Genomic DNA, 23,692 nt, shown 5'->3' on the forward strand with positions numbered 1-23,692 from the left:
ACTAGAGTGGCTAAAATTAAGAAGACTGAGTATCCCAAATGTCGGCAAGGATGTGGAGCTACTGGAACTCACATGCAAGGCCAGTCAGAATGTAAAATGGTACAAACTCTCTAGAAAACAGTTTGGAAGTTTTCTTATCTATAAGGTGTTTAACTTTTTAAAGTTATGTATACCACTGGACCCAACTATTTTATTTTATTTTTATTATTATTCTTTTGGCTGCGTAGGGTCTTTGTTGCTGTGCGCGGGCTTTCTCTAATTGCAGCAAGTGGGGTCTACTCTTCGTTGTGGTGCGCGGCCTTCTCATTAAGGTGGCATCTCTTGTTGCAGAGCACGGGCTCTAGGTGTGCAGGCTTCAGTAGTGGCGCACCGGCTTAGTTTCTCCGCGGCATGTGGGATCTTCCTGGACCAGGGATCGAACCTGTGTCCCCTGCATTGGCAGGCAGATTCTATTTTTTTTTTTTTTAATATAAGCAACTTTTTTTTTTTTTTTTTTTTTTTAAGATTTCTTTATTGACTGATTGATTGCTATGTTGGGTCTTCGTTTTTGTGCTATGGCTTTCTCCAGTTGTGGCAAGTGGGGGCCACTCTTCATCGCGGTGCGCGGGCCTCTCACTATTGTGGCCTCTCTTGTTGCGGAGCACAGGCTCCAGACGCGCAGGCTCAGTAGTTGTGGCTCACGGGCCTAGTTGCTCCGCGGCATGTGGGATCTTCCCAGACCAGGGCTCGAACCCGTGTTTCCTGCATTAGCAGGCAGATTCTCAACCACTGCGCCACCAGGGAAGCCCTGGCAGGCAGATTCTTAACCACTGCGCCACCAGGGAAGTCCCCCCAACTATTTTAGAGTATACATTTTTTCAGAAATACATGGAACATTTAAGAAATTTAATTATATTCAGGTCTTAACAAATTTCAAAAGTTTGATATCCTGTAGACCACTTTTTCTGACAACAGTACAATTAAATTTGAACTCAATTACAAACAGAAAACTAGGGGGAATAAACGTGTTTGGAAATTAAGAGGCATATTTTTTAAAGTCATGGGTTAAATAATATATCAGTGGAAATTTTAAAAATACTTAGAATTCTACAATAACAACAGTACTACATGTTAAAACTTATAGAGTTTACCTAAAGCATTACCGTGCTAGTAGGAAATGTATACTTTTATATATTTTTATTACATAATAAGTTTTTAAAAACAGATAGAAAAACTAATAGTAGAACAAACCCAAAGAGAGTTGGAAGAAAGGGAATTATATAAATAAGAGCAGAGAATAATGAAATATAAAATAAACATACACAGAAGGATCAACAAAACCAAAACTATGGGGGTTTTTTTTTCCTTTTTTTTTGGCCACACTGTGTGGCATATGGGATCTGGGATCTTAGTTGCGTGGCATGTGGGATCTTGGTTCCCCTGCCAGGGATTGAACCTGCTCCCCTTGCATTGGAAGCACAAAGTCTTAACCACTGGACCACCAGGGAAGTCCCAAAATTATGTTATTTTAAAAGATTAATAACACTAACAAACCTCTGTCAAAATTGATCAAGAAAAAAATAACAGAAGGCATAATATTAGGAATGAAAAATGACATATAACTGCAGGTGCCACATAGATTGAAAAGATGGAGAATATTATATACAATTTTATGCCAATAAGTTTGAAAACAGAAACATATGGACAAATTCCTAGAAAAATAAGCTGACTCAAGAAGAAATTTAAAATCTAAATAATCCTATAACCATTAAAGAAATTGAATCAGGGACTTCCCTGGTGGTCCAGAGGGTAAGATTCCATGCTCACAATGCAGGGGGCCTGGGTTCGATCCCTGGTCAGGGAACTAGATCCTGCATGCATGCTGCAACTAAGAAGCATGCATGCCACAACTAAGCAGTCTGCATGCTGCAACTAAAAGATCCCGCATGCCGCAACTAAGACCTGGCGCAGCTAAAATAAATAAATAATAAATATTAAAAAAAAGAAGAAAGAAAGAAATTGAATCAGTAGTTTAAAATCTCACCACAAAGAAAACGCCAGGTCCAGACGGTTTTATTAGTAACTTCTATCATTCAAGGAACAAATAACTCCAATATTTAAACTCCAATATTAACTCTTTAAAATTACAGTAAAGGAAGAAACACTCCCCAATTTATTTTATATTAAAATTAATACCAAAACTGATATGAACAGTGCACGAAAGAAAAATTATGAGACAATTTCACTTACATAGACACAAAACTCTTCTTAAAAAATTAGCAAACAATTCCAGCAGTGTATAAAACAATCTTGACCAAGTTCAGCTTATTGCAGGAATCCAAGATTGTTTTAATGTTAGAAGACCAATTCATATAATTCAAAGATTTAAAGGAGAAAAATGATATGATCATCTCAGTAAATGGAAAATTTTTGATAAATTTAAATATTCATTCATGAAAAAAATATTTTAAAAATCCTTAGAAATCTAGTAGAATTTCCTCAACCCCTAAAGAGTATCTACAGAAAATTGGCAACAAAAATCCTATTTAATGTGAAACATTGAATGTTTCCCCTTTGAGGCCAAGAAAAGAATGTCGGCTAACATTTTCATTCAGCACTGTATTGGAGGAAGACAGCTAAAGGTATAAGGATTGGAAAACAATAAATCAAACATTCAATATTCATATATATTATCGCTACATGGAAAACACAAAAATCTATAGAGAAATTATTCGTTTTAATAAGATTTCAGCAAGTTGGCTGAATAAGAAATTAATATACAAAAGTCAATGAATTTCTACAATCAGTAACAAATAAAAAAGTAATTATTAAAAATATAATCATGCCAAAAATATAAACTGAAATGAATAAATCTAACAAAAACTATGTAAGTGCTTTATGGAGAAAATTATAAAATTCTTTTGAAAAACATTAAAGATCTAAATAAATGGGGAGGTTCATGGGTACTTTTTAATTTTAATATACTTTTCTTCTAAAATGCTCAAAATTAACTCTTTGGAAACATATAAAAACTATTTTAATTTTTAAATATTTTTATTATATTCATTCAAACATCACTGGCCCATCTACAGGGTATCCAGACAGAAACAATTATGATTAAATTCGGTCATATTTACTACATTGCCAATTTCAGTAACAGGAATTACATAGCTGTACACGTATTTTTATATACATTTACACATATGTATTTTTTGATCTTGCCATTAAGTAGGGGCATTTGTCAAGGTAGAAGGACGGAATACATTTAGCACTTTGTTAGCCTGATTCACAACTTTTAAATATTTGGACAGATGGTATGTGGGCCTCCTTTTGCCTTCTTGTCATGGGATTCTCTGACATTAGGGGCAGGCCTGATGAGAGGCATTGCAGTGGTCCTGGCTGTGGGCAAGGAACCCGTTTCTGGTTTCCACAGACTGTCTCAGTGGGCGCCAGCCCAGGTGAGTCAGGATATCTGTCCTGTTTGGAAACGTCAATCAAACTCCATGAAACTGGTTCCTGGGAGGAAGCTAGTGGACCTTCAGGGCAAACCTACTCAAGCTGCCAAGAGGGAAACAAGCATTCAAAGCCTCTCACTCTGGGGCTATGTTGAGTCAGGGCTGGAAGACGGGCGTTTGTTGTAGGAGGTTCTAGAGACGAGGCTGGGGATCACAAAAAGGAGACAGAAAAGCCATTGCTCCTTTCTGTCTGTGCATGAGCGAAGCTGAAATTCATTCAACAAATATTTCCAGAGTGCTAATCGTGGTCATCATCATCAAAATAGCTAAGATTTATTAAGCACTTATGTCCCGGGACCTGGTGAGGTGACTTTTACATATAACCATGTACAATACATGTTATACACAACAGTCAGATGAATGGGGTACTAGTATTTTCCCAATTTTACAGATGAGGAAACGGAGGCGTGATGTTAAGTGACTTATCCAGGGTCATAAAATTTGTACATGACAGAGCTAGGATTTGAATCTGGAGAAATTTGGGTGAATCTGGAGAAACCTGGGTCTACAGATTGGGCCATAAGCCAGTGCCAAAGTTATAGAAGTGAGTCATGGTCTACCGGGAAAGTCAAATATGCACATAGATGTGTCTTGATAACTCAACTTGGATAAAACTAGATGATCAAGAAGGACATCTAAATGAAGCAAAGTTAATGACCTGGGAGTGATGGGGCATGTTGGAAGTACAGTGAGGGGTCTATCAGACTCTAGAAAAGAAACACACAGAAACAGCGTGGGTGAGTAGTAACCAAGTTAGCTTAATATTGGATTGTGGAGGACTTCTAATGCCTAGTTAAAGGAGTTTGGACTTTATCTTCCAGTTAATGGTAAGGTAGAGGAGTGACAAACAGCCTTAAGATTCATTTGTCTCCTCTGTGGTGGGTGAATGCAGTAGACACAACCAATGACAAGATGACCAGTGGACCAGTGAGGAAGCCCATGGCACACAATGACATGGCCTTATGGTGGGTGTTGGCCATTAGATAGGGAGAAAGGAATGGTTACAATGAGCTTGGCAAAGAAAGGATGGATAGGGTTTGCAGCTGTTTAGCTGGCCAAGGGAAACTAGTTAAGATTAAGACCAGGAATAATACTAGGGTACTACCAGGAATGCAACGTAGCCTCTAAAAATGATAGTTATGAACACTACATAGCAATTCAAGGAAATGTTTAAAAGGATAAGTGAAAGGACCAGAATTTTTACATTCACACGTACCTATGATTACAAATTTCTTTTTAAAGCCCCAGAAAAAATATGCCCAAACAAATTAAGTGAATCATCCTATCCCAAAATCTTATTTCTACTCAGTTAGTGTTATGGAGTGAACTGTGTTCCCCCGCCTAAAATTTGTATGTTGAAGCCCTAACCCCCAATGTAACTGTATTTGGAGATAGAGCCTTTAAAGAGGTAATTAAGGTTAGATGAGGTCATGAGGGTGGGGCCCTGATCCTATAGGACTGCTGACCTTATAAGAAAGGGAAAAACACCAGAGTTCTCCCTGTGCACACAAAGAAAAGGCCATGTGAGCACAGAGCAGGAAGGCACCATCTACAAGCTGGGGAGAGAGGCCTCACCAGAAGCTAATACCACCTACACCTTGATCTTGGACTCCCAGCCTCCAGAGCTATGAGGAGATACATTTCTGTTGTTTAAGCTACCGAGTCTGTGGTATTTTGTTATAACAGCACAAGCAGACTATTGTAATACAGTTAGCCAGCCAGTCACCAAATCCTGTCAACTCTTTTTTTTTTTAAATAAATTTATTTATTTATTTTTGGTTGTGTTGGGTCTTCGTTGCTGTGCTTTCTCTAGTTGTGGCGAGCTGGGGCTACTCTTCATTGCTGTGCGCGGGCTTCTCCTTGTGGTGGCTTCTCTCGTTGTGAAGCACAGGCTCTAGGCACGCGGGCTTCAGTAGTTGTGGCACGCAGGCTCAATAGTTGTGGCTCTCAGGCTCTAGAGCGCAGGCTCAGTAGTTGTGGCACACGGGCTTAGTTGCTCCGCGGCATATGGGATCGTCCCGGACCAGGGCTCGAACCCATGTCCCCTGCATTGGCAGGCGGATTCTTAACCACTGTGCCACCAAGGAAGTCCCCTGTCAACTCTTACCTTTGCAATTCTTGCTTTCTTCCTCACCGTGTCCACCGCCAGCGTAGCTCAAGATCATCTTGTGCCCAGATGATGCAATCGACTCTCTTATCTTTGACTTTGTACTTCCTGACTTGCTTCTTTTTTTTTTTTCACATTCATTCTTTGGTCCTAGTTTAATCCACTTTTTCCTCAGAAATTGACAAGCATCCCTACTGCACATCAGTTACTAAAGAACTTTTTTTTTAAATTATTTATTTATTTATTTATTTATTTATTTATTTATGGCTGTGTTGGGTCTTCGTTTCTGTGCGAGGGCTTTCTCTAGTTGCGGCAAGTGGGGGCCACTCTTCATCGCGGTGCGCGGGCCTCTCATTATCACAGCCTCTCTTGTTGCGGAGCACAGGCTCCAGACGCGCAGGCTCAGTAATTGTGGCTCACGGGCCTAGTTGCTTCACGGCATGTGGGATCTTCCCAGACCAGGGCTCGAACCTGTGTCCCGTGCATTGGCAGGCAGATTCTCAACCACTGCGCCACCAGGGAAGCCCTAAAGAACTTTTAAAACAGTTGTAATTGCTTTCTTGATCTTTTCTAAATAGCTCCAATCATATCAGTTATTTTACATGTAAAGCATTTTGAATCTCTTTAATGATCCAACCTGTTCTCCTTTTTATGTGCTTCTGATTGGCAAACACCCTCTTCAATTACAGCACTTATAAATGAATATGATTTTCAGAGTATGGTTTTACGAGTATAGATTAGAGTTTACATAAGACTTTTCTCCATCTACATCATGTTAAAAAATATGAGTACATCCTTGCTCCCAGTCCAAAACAGTTAGACTCTAATACTCTTCTGCATCCATTTTTATTTATTTTAATGGCCTTTTCCTCATCTATAGTTTTTTTTATTTTTAATTTTTTTTTTTACAGTAGGTTCTTGTTGGTTATCTACTTTAAATATAGCAGTGTGTACATGTCAATCCCAAACTCCCAATAAATCCCTCCCCCGCACCCTTCCCTCCTGGTAACCATAAGTTTGTTCTCTAAGTCTGTGAGTCTGTTTCTGCTTTGTAAATAAGTTCATTTGTATCTTTTTTTTAGATTCCGCATAAAAGCAATATCATATGATATTTGTCTTTCTCTGTCTGACTTATTTCACTTAGTATGACAATCTCCAGGGTTATCCATGTTGCTGCAAATGGCATTATTTCATTCTTTTTAATGGCTGAGTAATATTCATTGTATATATGTACCACATATATACAATGACTTGCTACTCATATTCCCAGCCACCAATCCCTACCTTGCCCCCTCCTGACTATCATCTCAAACATCTGAAATGTTTGAATCTGATGCCTGGTATTTTCCTCTAGTACCAACCCTTGGCTCCCTCTTTCCAGAACTCCCTGCACTCACCTCAAAGGTGCAAGTTCTCTGACCTCTCCAGGTGAATTAGACTTTTGCATTGTAAGTGCCCTTCATGCACATGTGTCAGTAATATCGGTAGGATCTATTCCTAGCCGTGAAATTTTGCTAGGGCAGCTGACGTGTTTTAAAATGTACACTTTAAATTTTGATAGACACCATCAGATGGTCTTCTATAGGACTTGTACCAGATTAAACTCTACCCAAACACATATAAAAGAACCTGTTTCCCCATACCATCACCAGCACAGTCTTAACCATGTCTTTGATCTTTGACAGACTGAAAGGTAAAAATAGTATTCCACTTTTGTTTTAATATAAATCTTTCTGATGACAAAGGCTGAGTCATCCATTTCAGACAAGCACTCAAATAGCCGGCATGAAGACAGTCTCTTTCCACGTTTCCTGCCTCATCTCTGTGGGTCTTTCCTTAGCTCCACATTCCCAGACTTCTACTGCAGACAGAATTTTCCACATGGAGGGGAAGAGGACCACCACAGCCTTAAGCCTACATCATCCCAGCTTACCAAACACACTTCGTTCTCCCAGCACCCATAGGTCAAATTCCAGGAAGGAATGTGACTGGCCTTTCTTGGGTCAAGTGTTTGCTCCTGAGTCGGTCACTCTGGCCAAGAGGAAAGGAGATTCCACTAGGCCAGGGCTAGGTCATGATACAGTAGTTTGCAAGAGCAAGAGAAGCCCCTATTATCAGAAGAGGAAAGAGGCATTGAGCAGATAAAAACAAATGTCTCCTCTTCCAGGCAACACCTGCGCTGATGGAACCCAGCACACAGGGCACCTGCCCCAGGGTCACGCTCACTGACTTTGCCACATCCCAGCACCGCCCCCCAAGAACGAGCCCGGCATGCTGTGCTGCCCCACATCTCCGGGGCCATAGGCAACCTATTCTGCTTGGTAATCCAGGAGAGGAGCATTTGAGCTCTTCTTGGAACAACGGGAATGTTTTTCTACTCACAGTGATTTGTACAAACTTGGCAGTGGGGTTTTACAGAGAAAGGAAAACAGACACTGACCTCTCTGATGCGAAACTGTGAGTCCTCCCAGAACAAAGCTGAGCCTCGGTTGGACAGGAAGTATTGGGGTTTGTCATGCAAAGAAGGAAAGTCTGCTGGCTTTAAAGGTTAGGCTAACACTGGTTTAGAGCACAAAGTTAAGTCTGCAGAAGCTGCGTCCTGGGGGATCCCTTAAATATGACAAGCCAATGCTGGCAATGGAAAAGTGAATTGGGCACACGTGTACATTGTTGGTGGGACTGTAAACTAGCATAAGCCTTTCCAAGAGCAATTTGGCAATCCTGTCTCTAAAATGCCAATACCCTTTGACCCACAAATTTCATTTTCAAGAATCCACTCCAAGAAAACAATACAAAGTGCTGAAGACGCTTTATACAAAAAAGATGTTCACTATGCTTATTATTTATAACAGTGAAAGTTTAGAAACAACATAAAGTAACAGTTAGATACATTATGGTAAATCCTCCCCATGGGATATTTCTCAGTAATTAAAAACAAAGTCTAGTCAGTTCACAGAAAACAAAATATAAGTGGCTTTGAAAGATTATTCAGGGCTTCCCTGGTGGCGCAGTGGTTAAGAATCCACCTGCCAATGCAGGGGACACAGGTTCAATCCCTAGTCCAGGAGGATCGTGCATGCCGTGGAGCAACTGAGCCCGTGCGCCACAACTACTGAGCCTGCACTCTAGAGCCCACGAGCCACAACTACTGAGCCCACACGCCACAACTACTGAAGCCCGCGAGCCTAGAGCCTGTGCTCCATAACAAGAGAAGCCACGGCAATGAGAAGCCCGCGCACCGCAACAAAGGGTAGCCCCCGCTCGCCGCAACTAGAGAAAGCCCGCACGCAGCAACAAAGACCCAACGCAGCCAAAAATAAAAATAAATAAAATAAATAAATTTATAAAAAAAAGATTACTCAGCCTTTCTCATGAAAAAGAAACTATGTTAAAAGTGGAATTTTTACCTTTCAGTTTGTCAAAGATCAAAGACATTGTTAACACTCTGCTGGTGATGGTATGGAGAAACAGGAACTTTTTTTTTTTTAACTTATTTATTTTATTTATTTTTTTGGCTGTGCTGGGTCTTTGTTGCTGTGCGCACAGGCTTTCTCTAGTTGCCGCGAGCGGGGGCTACTCTTCGTTGCGGTGTGAGGGCTTCTCATCGCGGTGGCCTCTCTTGTTGCAGAGCACAGGCTCTGGCGCGCGGGCTTCAGTAGTTGTGGCATGCGGGCTTCAGTAGTTGTGGCTCGCGGGCTCCAGAGCGCAGGCTCAGTAGTTGTGGCTCACGGGCTTAGTTGCTCTGCTCCATGTCCCCTGCATTGGCAGGCGGATTCTTAATCACTGAGCCACCAGGGAAGCCCGGAAGCAGGAACTTTTTTTTTTTTTTTTTTTGGCTGTGTTGGGTCTTCCTTGCTGCGTGCAGGCCTTCTCTAGTTGTGGCGAGCGGGGGCTACTCCTAGTTGCGGTGTGCGGGCCTCTCATTGCGGTGGCTTCTCTTGTTGCGGAGCACAGACAGGCTCTAGGCGTGCACACTTCACTAGTTGTGGCACGAAGGCTCAGGAGTTGTGGCACGTGGGCTCTAGAGCGCAGGCTCAGTAGTTGTGGTGCACGAGCTTAGTTGCTCCGCGGCATGTGGGATCTTCCCGGACCAGGGCTCGAACCCGTGTCCCCTGCATTGGCAGGCGGATTCTTAATCACTGCGCCACCAGGGAAACAGGAACTTTTATATGTTACTGGGTAGAGTTTAATTGGGTACAAGTCCTATAGAAGGCAATCTGATGGTGTCTATCAAAATTTAACAGGTGTACATTTTAAAATGCATCAGCTGCTCTAGCAAAATTTCACTGCTACGAATTTATCCTACAGGCGTGACTGACACATGCATGAAGGGCAGCACTGTTGCTTGAAACACTGTCTATAGGAACCAAAGAAAGGAACAGTCTTCAGTAGCAGACTGGATAATATATTACAGTACATCCATGAAATATATTTTATCAGCCATTAAAAAGACCATGTCAAAATCATATGTGCTTTTGTGGGATGACTTCCAAGATACATTAAGTGAAACAGACAAGAAAGCAAGGTGCAAACTAGTATGTCTGGCACTCTATTATTTGTGTAGAAAAGACCATTTATGTTTGAATATGCATAGAATTTCTCTGGATACACAAGAAAATTATGACAATGGTTCCTCTGGAGAGGATGACTGAGGTCAAGGGTGGGAAAGAGACTTTTTATTGTACACCCTGACCTATTCGAATTTTTTAAAATCATGAGTATGTATTTCCTTTTCAAAAAAAAAAGACAATAAAAATAATACAATACATAGGCTAAAAAAGGATGTCTATATATGTTTACAGTTATATAAATAAATATCTATATTATAACAAGCAAAAAAAGAAATTAAAATTATTCATAGAGTATATTCAGTTATGTGAAAAGAGAAAAATGTTTAGAAGAAAATAAGGAAATGTACTAAAATGTTACCCTTGAAACTAAGAGTGAGTCATCTTTCAACTTTTTCTGTCGTTTCCAAAATGTGTTTAATAATCACATTTTACTCTTAGAACAGAAAAAAATAAACTTTAAAAAACTCTGTTAAATTAAAATATAGTATCCATCCATCTTTATAGTCTAAATGCACAAGGTAAAATCAGGTGAGACAAGAGGTATTAACTTTTCAACTCCATGATTCTGCATTAATGAAGTTTGCTGTGGTTTACTAACTCCTTTTCACTTTTTTGGGCTTGGCAACTGCTGCCAATAAAGACAAGACCTAGTTCATAAATCAGTCTCAAGAAAACTGTATTTATAATACCCAGTACCAATGGATATGCAGTTGGATGAGCTTTTTCAGACATTACTGCATTCAAATTGATACCACCTTTTTGGAAAGCAACTTGGCTACAAGAATCTGAAGCTATAAAGAGTGTTTATGCCCCGTGACCCAGTAATTTGACTTCTGGAATCTTAAGGAAAAAACCTGAAATACCGGAGAAGTTTACACATAAAGGTCTTAATTAAGAATGGTATGCAATCATAAAAAATTACAATTACAAATAACATGTAGCAACATGGGGAAATGTTTATGATACAGCGTTAAGTGAAGGAAAAAGAATACAGAAAAGTGTATATCCTACTATTACAACTGCTTCATAAAATACGTGTGGAAAAATCCCAGAAGAGTTTTACACCAGCATGGTCACAGTGCTTATGCTCAGGTGGTGGGACCTTGGGGGAATTCTTGATATTTTTCTCCTTTTCTCTTTTCCAAAATGTTTATAATGTATTTTTAATAATATATTTTCAAATACGTAAAAATTTGAAGTCTGGGCTGTTCCACAGGAAATAATGACTCTCTATGTTATCGTGTCTCTAGTTCCCTTAACTGAAAATAAAAGTCCTTCCTCTCATGTAATAATAACGGTCACTGATATTTATTAAGCAACTACTTTCTGCCAAGCTCTTTACACATTTTAGTTCAATGACTTCAGTGAAGTAGAAATTCTTATTATATACCATTTTGCAGATGGGGAAAACTGAGGCTCAGACCGGCTAAATGACACAAGCAAGAGGTGACAGCATCAGGATTCAAACCCACGTCCTTCTAGCTTTAAACCCAGTTCTTTCCACCATTATATTGTCACAATAACTACCCAAAACAGCTCTCAGGGTCCAGGGTGTGCCAGGGAGAGTACTAATGCTTTACACACATTCTCTCATTTAATAACACTGTAGATGTAGATGGTGTCCTCATTTTACAAATGAGGAAACAGTGGCTGAGGGAGGTTAGGTCACCAGTACAGCTGGTAAGAGGTAGAATCGGGATTCTTTTTTTTTTTTTTTTTTTAATATATTTTTTGGCAGCGCGGCAGGGCATATGGGATCTTAGTACCCCAACCAAGGATCGAACCCACGCCCCCTGCAGTGGAAGCGCAGAGTCTTAATCACGGGACCGCCAGGGAAGTCCCAGAACCGGGATTCTAACCCAAGTTGGCCTGTGCTGGGAACCATGACACTGTCGTGCCTTCCCACAACAAGGAAAAACCCAAACCCTCCGAGCCCAGGATGCAGGGCGCCATCCCTGGTGCAGCCACTGTCAGAAAGGAAGCACCTGGCAGGAAGGTGAATGCAACAGGAGGAGGTGGGCTCCCGGGGCTCCCCCGCTGGGCAGGGCCGGCTCTGCACGCACTGCACACCTGAGGCCCCCGGCTGGTTGAGCTGGCACTGTGCACAGACATCCGTGTGGCCTGGCCTGCGGCCAGCACACATGTCACGTCCTCCTGCCGGCGCTGACAGGGCTGGTGCTAATCTGCCCAAAGGCCTCAAGAAAAGCCCTTAAAGCTGTCTTTAAGGACTCCTGGTTCTGGGAGGTATGGGGAGACAACACCGCCTCCTCCATGGTGGAAAATTCCAGGGCCACCTGGCTTGGCAAGAGAAAGTGATGTCTAGCCTCCTTGACCCCCAGGAGCCAGAGGGCCCAGGACAAGGCTGAAGCCCTACGCCTGGACCCAGAGGCTGAGCCAACAATATGAGCCAGGGCTCCAACTCTCTGGGAAACAGGAAGTTCAGGTCAGCCTGGGGGTGGTGGGAGGGGGGGACCGAACCAGAGGGACTCAGGCCAGAGGCCAAGTGAGACCAAGGGGCCTCTGAGATGTGGACACAGCTGAGTGGACAGGCCAGCACCGAGGAGAGCTCTGAGGATACGGAGTGTTAGGAACACTCACAGACTGCTGGGAGGAGTAGTGGACCCAAGTATTTGGAAGATAGTTTGGCATTACCCAGTATACACACACTCTATGAACAGGCAGTTCTACTCGTCATAATGCACCTGGAGAATCTCTTCCACCACATGGGCCCCAGGATGTTCACAGCAGCACTGCTCATAAAAACAAAAGCTGCAAACAGCCCAAACACCCATGGACATGAGAATGGGTTAAAATATATATATTCTCTATTCAGGAACAGACTTGTGGTTGCCAAGGGGGAGGTGGGTGGGGGAGGGAGGGACTGGGAGTTTGGGGTTAGTAGATGCAAACTATTACATATAGGATGGATAAAAAACAAGGCCCTACTCTATAGCACAGGGAACAATATTCAATATCCTGGGATAAACCATAATGGAAAAGAATACAAAAAAGAATGTATATATGTGCATAACTGAGTCACTTTGCTGTACAGCAGAAAGTAACACTTTGTAAATCAACTATACTTTAATTAAAAAATTAAAAAATATATATATATTCTCTATTCATACAAGGGAATACTACATAGCCATAAAAATAAATATGCTAGGGCTTCCCTGGTGGCGCAGTGGTTGAGAATCTGCCTGCTAATGCAGGGGACACGGGTTCGAGCCCTGGTCTGGGAAGATCCCACATGCCGCGGAGCAGCTGGGCCCGTGAGCCACAATTGCTGAGCCTGCGCGTCTGGAGCCTGTGCCCCGCGACGGGAGGGGCCGCGATAGAGAAAGGCCCGCGCACCGCGATGAAGAGCGGTCCCCGCACCGCGATGAGGAGTGGCCCCCGCTTGCCGCAACTGGAGAAAGCCCTCGCACGAACCGAAGACCCAACACAGCCAAAAATAAATAAATAAATAAATAAATAAATAAGAAAATCCTTTAAAAAAAAAAAAAAATATGCTATAACTTCATGAGTGAATCCCATAAACACAATGTTAAACAAATAAGGGAAATCACAATATAATATATACGGTGTGGTTTCATTTAATAGAAGTCCAAAAAACTCTCCAGACTAAACAATGTATTGATTGGGAAGGAGAAAAAGGGAAGGGGGGTTGTTGGCCAAGCCCTAAGCCTCTGTCTTCAGGACCTTCTTTTGGGGACCCAAGTTACCAGCACAAGGGCAGATCCTCATCCACAGACTCACCATGTCCATACTCTTGTCTCCACTACCCACCCAGCATCCATGGCCCTTTTCCCATGTGCAATGTCAGTCTCTTCCCTCCTCCCTGCCCCTCCCCCAGTCTCTGGGGAATTGATAAATTGCCCTTCATTTCATATTTCTTACCACTGGCATTCCACATTTGTCATCTCCTCTCCCAAACCAGACCCAGGGCCTGGCAGATCATTGAGAGCACACAGAAAGCCCACCTGAACTGGGAGCTTTCTCCCCTCACAGTCATGAACTCCATCAAAACAGAGATGGTCTGTCAGTTAACGTGGAATCACAGAATCTTTGAGGCCATCCGCCCCTAAGCCCTTATTTTATCAGGTGAGAAGCTGAGGCCCAGGGGGTCCGTGTGATGTGACTGGTCTAAAATCACAGCTAGTTTGAAGGCAGGACCAAGGATTCCTGAACCCCAGTCTTTTCTCCTACAATGTGCTGTCTCCCTAAAGCTGACGTTGAACGGACTTCTGATTCTGGCCACAGAGCCGACTAGACACCCCAAACTACTTCCTGCTGAAACAGTCAAAAGGCTGGACAAAACATTTTCAGTCCTTTAAAGGCACCAAGTGAGCTGGCATAAAGGGTTAAGAATAGTCAGAGGCCAAAGAGGAAGGGAAAGCAGGAAACCGGAGAGAATGTAGAAGCTGGCTTTCTCCCTGAGGACCTGTGTCAAACCCACATGATCTTGAGCACTGGTTTTCAAGGCCTCACAGAGTGCGTGGACAAGGAGACAAACCCCAGCCCGGTCAAGGTGAAGAATTAAATGGAGAGCTTCCCATAAGGCTGGGCCCCATATTCAGTACAAGAGTGGGCGAGAAATAAACTTCTTTTCCCCCCAGAGGAGCAAGGAAAATTGCCCATGTTAAACACTGGAAGCAGGTGGGAAGGAAAACAAACAAACAAAAAACCTTTACCGTGAGAATTCTTTAACCACAAGCCAGCTCTTATATATATTTTTTAAAGATAAATTCTTTTTTTTTTTTTTTTTTTGGCTGCACTGCACATTATGCAGGATCTTAGTTCCCCGACCAGAGATTGAACCCGTGCCCCCTGCACTGGAAGCGCACAGTCTTAACCACTGGACCGCCAGGGAAGTCCCAGCTCTTATATTTAAATTCAGAGATAGTGGGCAAAAATCCTCAAGCTGATTGAGCAAGACTCTGGGGGGGTGGGGGAGGCAAGAGAGTTAGCCGTAAGACTCTCTGGGACAGAGCATTCCGGGCAGGCAGAGGTGATCGCCAACTCAAAGGCCCTAAGGCAGACTCATGCCAGGCTTGTTCCAGGAACACGAGAAGGCCCAAGGGGCTGGGGTAGAGAGAGCCAAGGAGAAGTAGAAGGAGATGAAATCACAGGAATAACAGGAGACCAGGTTGGCCAAGGCCTGGCGTGCTGTCGTAAGACCTTGGACTCTTCCTCCGGAGTGTGGGTCCATTGGAGGAGTTTGAGCAGAGGATTAACATGGTCTACCTTATGCACACAAGGATCACCCTGTGGCGATGGTAGCACAACAACGTGAATGTAATTAACGCCACTGAACCATACCCGTTAAAATGGTAAATTTTATGTTATGCATATTTTACCACAATTTTTTTTAAAAAGATCACCCTGGCAGCTGCTGTGCTCATATGTGGAATGGAAGCTGGAGCACCAAATAGGAAGACATTCCAGGAATCTAGGTGAGAAACGATGGCTCCAGCAAGGATGGCAGCAGGATAAAGGATGAGGTCATATTTTGGATGTGTTGGATGTCAGGTATCAAAAAAGGGAAGATCGTGGTGACTCCAAGGTTTCTGGCCTGAGCAATTGGAAGGACAAAGTTGCCATCGACTAAAGAGGGAACAGGTTTATAGGAGAACATAAGAGTTAAGTTTGGGGCTTACTGGGTTTGAGATATCTATTAAACATTCGGGTGGAAATGTCACGTGTTAGTGAAGATGTGGAGCAAGTAAAACTTTCACATATTTCTGGGGGAGTGAAAATTGCAACAACCTTGGAAAACCCTTTGGCAGCATCTATGACCCAGTGATTCCACTCCTAGGTATATGTCTGATAGCAAATCTCTACATGTGTTCACCAAAAGACATGAACGAGAACGTTCATAACAGCATTCTTTGTAATAACCCAGAACTGGACATGACCCATCAACAATAGATTAGATAAAATTGATATATTCACATAATGACATTTTATCGAGCAATGTGAATGAGCGAGCTACTGCTATGCAGTAATGTGGATGAATCTCTTATTAGAGAATATAATCTTCACAAAGTACGAAGTCAGACAGAAAAAGAAGATGAATCTGATCCAGCAAACCCACTCCTGGGCATCTATCTGGAAAAAACTAAAACTCTAATTTGAAAAGATACATGCATCCCAATATTCATAGCAGCACTATGTACAATAGCCAAGACATGGAAGCAACCTAAATGTCCATCGACAGATGAATGGATAAAGAAAATGTGGTATACATGTACAATGGAATATTACTCAGCCATAAAAAAAGAATGAAATAATGCCATTTGCAGCTAAGTGAAGTAAGCCAGACAGAGAAAGACAAATATCATATGATATCACTTATATGTGGAATCTAAAAAAAATGATACAAATGAACTTATTTATAAAACAGACATAGACTCACAGGCATAGAAAACAAACAAATGGTTACCAAAGAGGAAAAGGGGGGGAAGGGACAAAGTAGGAGTTTGGGATTAACAGATACACACTACTATATACAAAATAGATGAACAACAAGGACCTACTGTATAGCACAGGGAACTATATTCAGTATCCTGTAATAACTTGTAATGGAAAAGAATCTGAAAAAGAATACATATATATAACTGGATCACTTTGCTATATACCTGAAACATTGTAAATAAACTATACTTCAATTTAAAATAATTAATTAATTAATTTTTTAAAAAAGAATATGAATCATGTGCCCAATGTTAAAGTTTGAAAACAGACAAAATTGGTGTTCAAACAAAAATCTGTACACGAATGTTCATAGCAGCACTATTCATGATCGCCAAAAGGTGGAAACAACCCAAATGTCCATCAACTGATGAATGGATACAGAAATGTGGTGTAGAAATACAACGGAATGTTATTCAGCCGTAAAGAAGGAATGAAGTACTGACACATGCTACAACATGGATGAACCTTGAAAACATTTTGCTAAGTGAGAGACACCAGACACAAAAGGCCATATATCGTGTGATTCCATTTATATGACATGTCCAGAATTGGCAAGTCCATAGAGACATAAAGCAGATTCGTGGTTGCCAGGGGCTGAGGAGAATGGGGGATGGGGAGTGACTGCTAATAGGTGTGGGGTTTCCTTTTGAAGTGATGAAAATGTTCTGAAACTAGGTCACGGGGATGGTTGCACAACACTGTGAGTGTACTAAATGCCACTGAATTGTATGCTTTGAAATGTTTAAGATGATAAATTTAAGTATTTTATGCAATAAGATGAAAAAGATAAAACTCATCTATGGTGTTATAAGTCGGGATGGTTGTTATTTTGGGGTGTAGAGAGGGGTAAGTGATTGGGAGGAAGACAGGGCTTCTGAGGTATTGATAATATTCCTTTTTTTTCGAAAACCTAGATGGTAGTTACATGAGTGTGTTCATTTTGTAAAGATTCATTGAGCAAAAGAGACAAGTACAGACAATTCTCACAAGGTGTTTTGCTGCAGAGTAGGGCTGAGAAAGTGGGCCGGAGCTAGAGAGAGAAGTGGGATTACGGGAGGGTTGTTTTCAGATGGGAGAAATGATAGTGGTAAGGAGGGCGAAATAGATGACGTAGGAAAGGTAGGAGAGAATTGCTTAAGTGGTTCTGAGTAAGGGAGAGGAGAGAAGATCTCATGCATGCACAGGGGTTCTGCAGTGAGCCCATGACAGAAACTAGTAACAAGCAGGAAGCTGATCTCAGGGGTGTCAACGCTGGGGGGTGGGGAGAGCAGTGGTGAGTCTGTAGAAGTTCACTCCTGGCTTACTGTCAGGTTTATTGCCCCTCAATTTACCAGCGAGCACTCTGAGACTCAGGGAGAAAAGAGGATTGCTCACCGTCACACCACTGGGGCCAGGAGCGGAACCCAGGTCTCCCCGATGCCGCGTGCAGGACACCGCGCTGCCCACATGCCTCCAGTCAACCTTTCCACCGTTGAAAAGAGCGCTTCCTATCATTTGCCCTGAAACAACTTCTCAAAGTTTCAGGAGTACCCCCCTAGACTTCTAAGGACTCTGGGATTTGAGGAACAAGTCTGTTCCGCCTTGTGGATATGCCTTATCATAGAAAGGACTTCAGTTCTGTCCCCTCCTCAGCCTCCATCTTTCCCAGCTGGAGAATTCTCACTGTGGAGCTTGCCCTGATGGTAAAAAGCCCTTCATCACTCCATTGTTTGGCCCCTTTCCAGTTCTATTACGTCTTTCTTGGAATGCAGAGGCCATAACAACAGAAACCACAGTGGCTTCCATTTTGAAGAGCCTTTCGCAGGGACAAGGGCCCCATTTATGCATTCAAACCGATGGTCAGGGAGCCTGTGGTCTGCCCAAGGTCACACAGAGTGTCAACAATAGAGCCCAGCAGAGGAGAATTCCAATTGCTGTGATCTCTCCCCACACCCAACTGCCCGCATGCAGGACTCCAAATGGGCACATATTATCAGTCGGGAGGCATTCAGCAGCAAGCGACGGGGGAAAGTCATGTCAAAGCAGTAAGGAGGATTTATTGAATTGCATAACTGACAGTCCTGAAGCAGGCAGGCTTCCGGGGTTGGTCCATAGGGGCTCAATGATGTCATCATGGTCCCAATTTCATTGTCTTGCCACCCACAGAGGCTGTAGTGGGTTGAATGGCAGCCCCCCAAAAGATATGTCTCCCTCCTAACCCCTGGACCTGTGAATGTGACCTTATTGGGAAAAATGGTCTTTGTAGATGCAATTAAGTTAAGGATCTTGTGATGACATCATCCTGGATAACCCAGGTAGGCCCTAAATCCGATGACAAGTATCCTTACAAGAGACAGAAGAGAATAGGAGAGGCTTGTGAAGGGGAGGCAGTGCCTGGGCTGAGCAGCTACAAGCCAAGGATTCCGGCAGCCACCGGAAGCTGAAGGGATTAAGGAACAGAATCTCCCCTAGAGCCTCTGGAGGGGGCACAGCCCTGCCGATAAATTGATTTTGAACTTCTGGACTCCAGAACTGCGAGACAATAAGTTTCTGTTGTCTTAAGCCACCAAGTTCATGGTTATTTGTTAAGCAGGCCTAGGAGACTCATACAGAAGATGAGATATACAGGTCAACTTAGACCTGACCCCCATACCCCACCCCTATGTCCAGGGGTAGGGTTAGCTTTCCCCATGGTCCATGAGAGACATGAGGAAGGGGTGATCATCAAGAGGAGGGCAATGGATGTAAGGGAGGCAATCAGAGTGTCCACCCCACACACCATGTGCAAGAAGGTTCCATCTCCTGAGCATCTGCTCTCCGAGCATAGGAAAGACAGAGGGTGCCCTGGACGTGTGAGCTTCACAGGTGAAGTTCAAGGTGGAGGGCTACACAGCCCCGGGGAGTCCTCCAAACCCTGAGAGCAAAGTTGAACATCTGGAACAGGGAGCACCTTCCTCTTAAAATACTGGCTGTGAAAGGTCTTATGAATCTAAAGATCATTCACTCGTAAGAGACTGTTTCATCCACCTGGTTGCCCAAGCCAGGACGGACCTCAAGCTCATCCCAGACTCTTTCCTGTCTCTCGCTCTACCCTTACAGCCAATCTGTCCCCACTTCTATAAATAGTCCCAATCTGTTCGTTCCCCCTCCATCTCCATAGCTATCACCCTAGTTTAGGTCCCCATCCTCTCTTACTAGATTACAGCCCCGACTGACCTCCCTGGCTTGAGTCTCAGCCTCCTCCCACCAGTCTCCACCAGGAACTAGAAAGTTCTTCCGAAAGTGAAAATCTGCCCAGGACACGTTCCTGCTAAGACCCCTGCAAGCCCCTTGGCATAGCTTCCAAGGACTCTTGCTTACCTGACCATCCCTCACCATGTCCCCAAACACACAAGACCTCTCACACCTGGGGGCCTTTGCACACACAGCTCCCTCTGCCTGGGCGATCACCCATCCCACTTCCTGGCCAAGTCCTCCAGGACTCAGCTTCTAGGCTGTCTGCTTTGAGGGGTCTCCTTGACCTCCCACCCCTTCTTCTGGGTTCCCACCATACCCTGGGCTTTTGTAGTTCTCCTGTGCTAACATAAGGGTCCATTTATGTGCCATCAACTTCCCCCTAGACTCTGAGCTCCATGAAAGCAGAAACCAGGTCCATCCTGAGTACATAGTATATAGCAGGTGTTCAGAAAGAAATTGATGACTAAAGATCAAATCTACACAGCAGGGCTTCCCTGGTGGCGCAGTGGTTAAGAACCCGCCTGCCAATGCAGGGGACACGGGTTCGAGCCCTGGTCCGGGAAGATCCCACATGCCGCGGAGCAACTAAGCCCGTGCGCCACAACTACTGAGCCTGCGCTCTAGAGCCCGCGAGCCACAACTACTGAGCCTGCGTGGCACACCTACCGAAGCCCGTGCGCCTAGAGCCCGTGCTCTGCAATGAGAAGCCACCACAATGAGAAGCCCGCGCACTGCAATGAAGAGTAGCCCCTGCTCGCCGCAACTAGAGAAAGCCCGCGCACAGCAATGAAGATCCAACGAAGCCAAAGATAAATAAAATAAATTAATTAATTAAAAATAAAAAGATCTACTCTCTTAAAAAAAAAAAAATCTACACAGCAAGCATATATTAAGCACTTACTATATGCCAGACTCTGGGGTAGGTGCTGGGGTAGGGGAGAGGGGGATAATGATGACTCTTACCCTAAATTTCACAGTAACTTTTTCTGAGAAAACCCATCTATAAAATCAGGAGTAAATCCTGCCATGAACTCACAGGTGAGCTTGCCAACCAGTAGGAAGCCCACTGACAGGAGGGTAACCCCGAGCAAGCTCAGCATCTCCTCCAGGGCCCCTCACTCTTCCCTCCCCGTGGGTCACGCAGGAGAGAGAGCGGCGATGGGTCTTTACTGCCACCTGCTGGAGGGATGGAATAACGCTACAGGCGGCAGCCAGGAGAAATTCAGGCGCCTGCCTTGAGTTGCCAAACACATGGCTCTGACTTATATCTGCCACATTTGTTCAACAGCTAATGAGAAGCTGTCAGAGGAAATGGCTTTTGAAATCAAAATCACCTCACCAGAAAAGGGGAGGGTGGGTGGAAGAAAAAGTAAAAAAGGAAAGCCAACTGTACCTTGCAATGGTCAGAGAGTGGGAGCCTGCCTCCTGGGGAAATTTCTCTCTCTGACTCAAAGGGGAGGACCGGAGAATCCTGTAAGACGGAGAGAAATATCTCCTTCTGAAACTGTGGCTGTGTTTTTTTCCCCAGGCCCGCAGCAAGCACAAATCCTGGTGGAACTCTCCAAACCTTGGTGCCCTGGAACCCAACTGAACTCTCCTCCTGCCCATCAGCACCTGCAGGATCTAGCTCAGTCCTGGAACCAGCTCAACAGAAACTGCCAGAAGCTGGGGGGCCGTTCTTTCCAAAGGCCTTGGCTTTGCAGCCAGACTCGCTAAGTCAACAAAGTGGGAGCCAGCCGTGCTGCTTGCCCTCCTGTTACACCCTCCAACTTCTCCTGGGCCTGCCACACTCACACACACGTGTGCACGCTCACACAGAGTGCTCCAGATCCAGCATTCTGCTATTTGGGTGGGGAATCTGCTCTGGGAGAACTGGGAGGCAGAATCCAGATGGGCTACAGCCAGAGTATTGGGTTGTTTTTTTGTGTTTTTTGTGTTTTTTCCTCTTTCTCCATATTCCAACCATCCTGTGAAAAGCTGGGCCCAAGAATGCAAACTCCGGAAAACCAAGGGCAGTGCAGCGCCAAGATATTTACTTAGCCAGTGAGTGTGCTTCCGTCCCCCTGGAAGACAGTCTCCGATTTCCTCAGGGCACTGGAGCCTTGCAGAGTCCAGCCAGCTGCTTCTGTATATAAAGAGAGTGGTCCCTGCAGCCTTCCCAGTCAACCCACCCAGCCACCCAGGCATCTGAGAGAAAGCTAGGGGAAGCACCATCTACCATCCCCGCCCTGGGGTCTCAGGATGACCAAACTGTCCCCACTATAAACAGCACCAAACTAATTTAGGGGTGGGGTGAAAGGGTACATTCCCCCAGACCTTCCCAAAGGGAAGAAAGCTATAACAGACAGAAACACAACAGAGCCATCAAAAATACACAAAACTGGGCTTCCCTGGTGGCGCAGTGGTTGAGAGTCTGCCTGCTAATGCAGGGGACGCGGGTTCGAGCCCTGGTCTGGGAAGATCCCACATGCCGCGGAGCGGCTGGGCCCGTGAGCCACAATTGCTGAGCCTGCGCGTCTGGAGCCTGTGCCCCGCGACGGGAGGGGCCGCGATAGAGAAAGGCCCGCGCACCGCGATGAAGAGCGGTCCCCGCACCGCGATGAAGAGTGGCCCCCGCTTGCCGCAACTGGAGAAAGCCCTCGCACGAACCGAAGACCCAACACAGCCAAAAATAAAATAAATAAATAAATAAAATAAAATCAAGTAAAACTTTAAAAAAAAAAAAAAAAAAAACACAAAACTGGGACTTCCCTGGTGGCGCAGTTGTTAAGAATCCGCCTGCCAACACTGGGGACACGGGTTCGAGCCCTGGTCCGGGAAGGTCCCACATGCCGGGGAGCAAGTAAGCCCGTGCGCCACAGCTACTGAGCCCGTATGCCACAACTACTGAAGTCTGCGCACCTAGAGCCCGTGCTCCACAACAAGAGAAGCCACCTTAATGAGAAGCCTGAGCACCGCAACGAAGAGTAGCCCCCGCTCGCCGCAGCTAAAGCCCGTGCGCAGCAACAAAGACCCAACGCAGCCAAAAATAAAAATAAATAAAATTTTTAAAGAAGAGTACCCAGGAAACTTCCAATGCATTTGTAACTTAAAAAAATAATAATACACAAAACCACTTATACAAACTGTGAACGGCACAATTCTGTTTGTTCTGCCACAGTACAAAAATGGCAAGTTTTTCATCCAGATAGAAAATAAAAACGAAGAAAAAATTATCAGCACTCTGATATGAATCAACCCATGATGATACTTTCAATATGCCATTCTCTACCTACCTGATGGTCTGGTCCCCTGCCTCCAGCAGTAAGTCGTTCTCATCTAGGCTTCTGTTAACTCTGCATCTCCTGCATCTTGGGGGTTCAAGAAGCAAAACTGTCGTCTCTCTGACCATCCCAATTTCCGACACCGAGCTTCCATCTGGGCCTTCTGGGGTTCTCACTTCCTCAAGCAGGGCATGACGTCATCCAATATCCATCTTCACAGGTCCTCTTTGTCCCACGGCCCCTCTGGGTCCATCAGGTTCTCTGCATGCTCAAGGCCTGGGCACCATTTGCCAGATGGTCCTGACTGCCTAAAAGAACCAACATCTATCAGTCTCTGGGGACCTAACTCCCCAGGGACACACCAAGAAGCAGGGCTCATCATTCCATCTGCTCTTAGCATCTCCAAATCTCTCTCTCTCTTCTCTCCATCTTCCTTCTCATAGCCCAGGGAATTTTTTTTTTTTTTTTTTTGGCCTGAGGAAAATTCTTTCTTCCCAAATGTCTACAAGATTCATAGTCTGTTGGCCCCAAACTCCCTTGCCTCCTTACCAAAAAAAATTTTTT

The 23,692-nt window shown here is 44.1% G+C and overlaps 1 long non-coding RNA gene across 1 annotated transcript in view; it reads right to left on the reverse strand.

Moving 5' to 3' along the window:
* LOC130705867 (uncharacterized) overlaps positions 1 to 23,431 on the reverse strand; it is a 32,038-nt gene extending 8,607 nt beyond the window's left edge. The window contains exon 1 of the long non-coding RNA XR_009006262.1: positions 23,141 to 23,431. This is a non-coding gene — a long non-coding RNA (uncharacterized LOC130705867). The remainder of the gene's footprint in view (positions 1 to 23,140) is intronic.
* Positions 23,432 to 23,692: the final 261 nt, after the last annotated feature.

The sequence above is a fragment of the Balaenoptera acutorostrata genome, chromosome 20 (genome assembly GCF_949987535.1).
Source record: "Balaenoptera acutorostrata chromosome 20, mBalAcu1.1, whole genome shotgun sequence".
NCBI lineage: Eukaryota > Metazoa > Chordata > Mammalia > Artiodactyla > Balaenopteridae > Balaenoptera > Balaenoptera acutorostrata.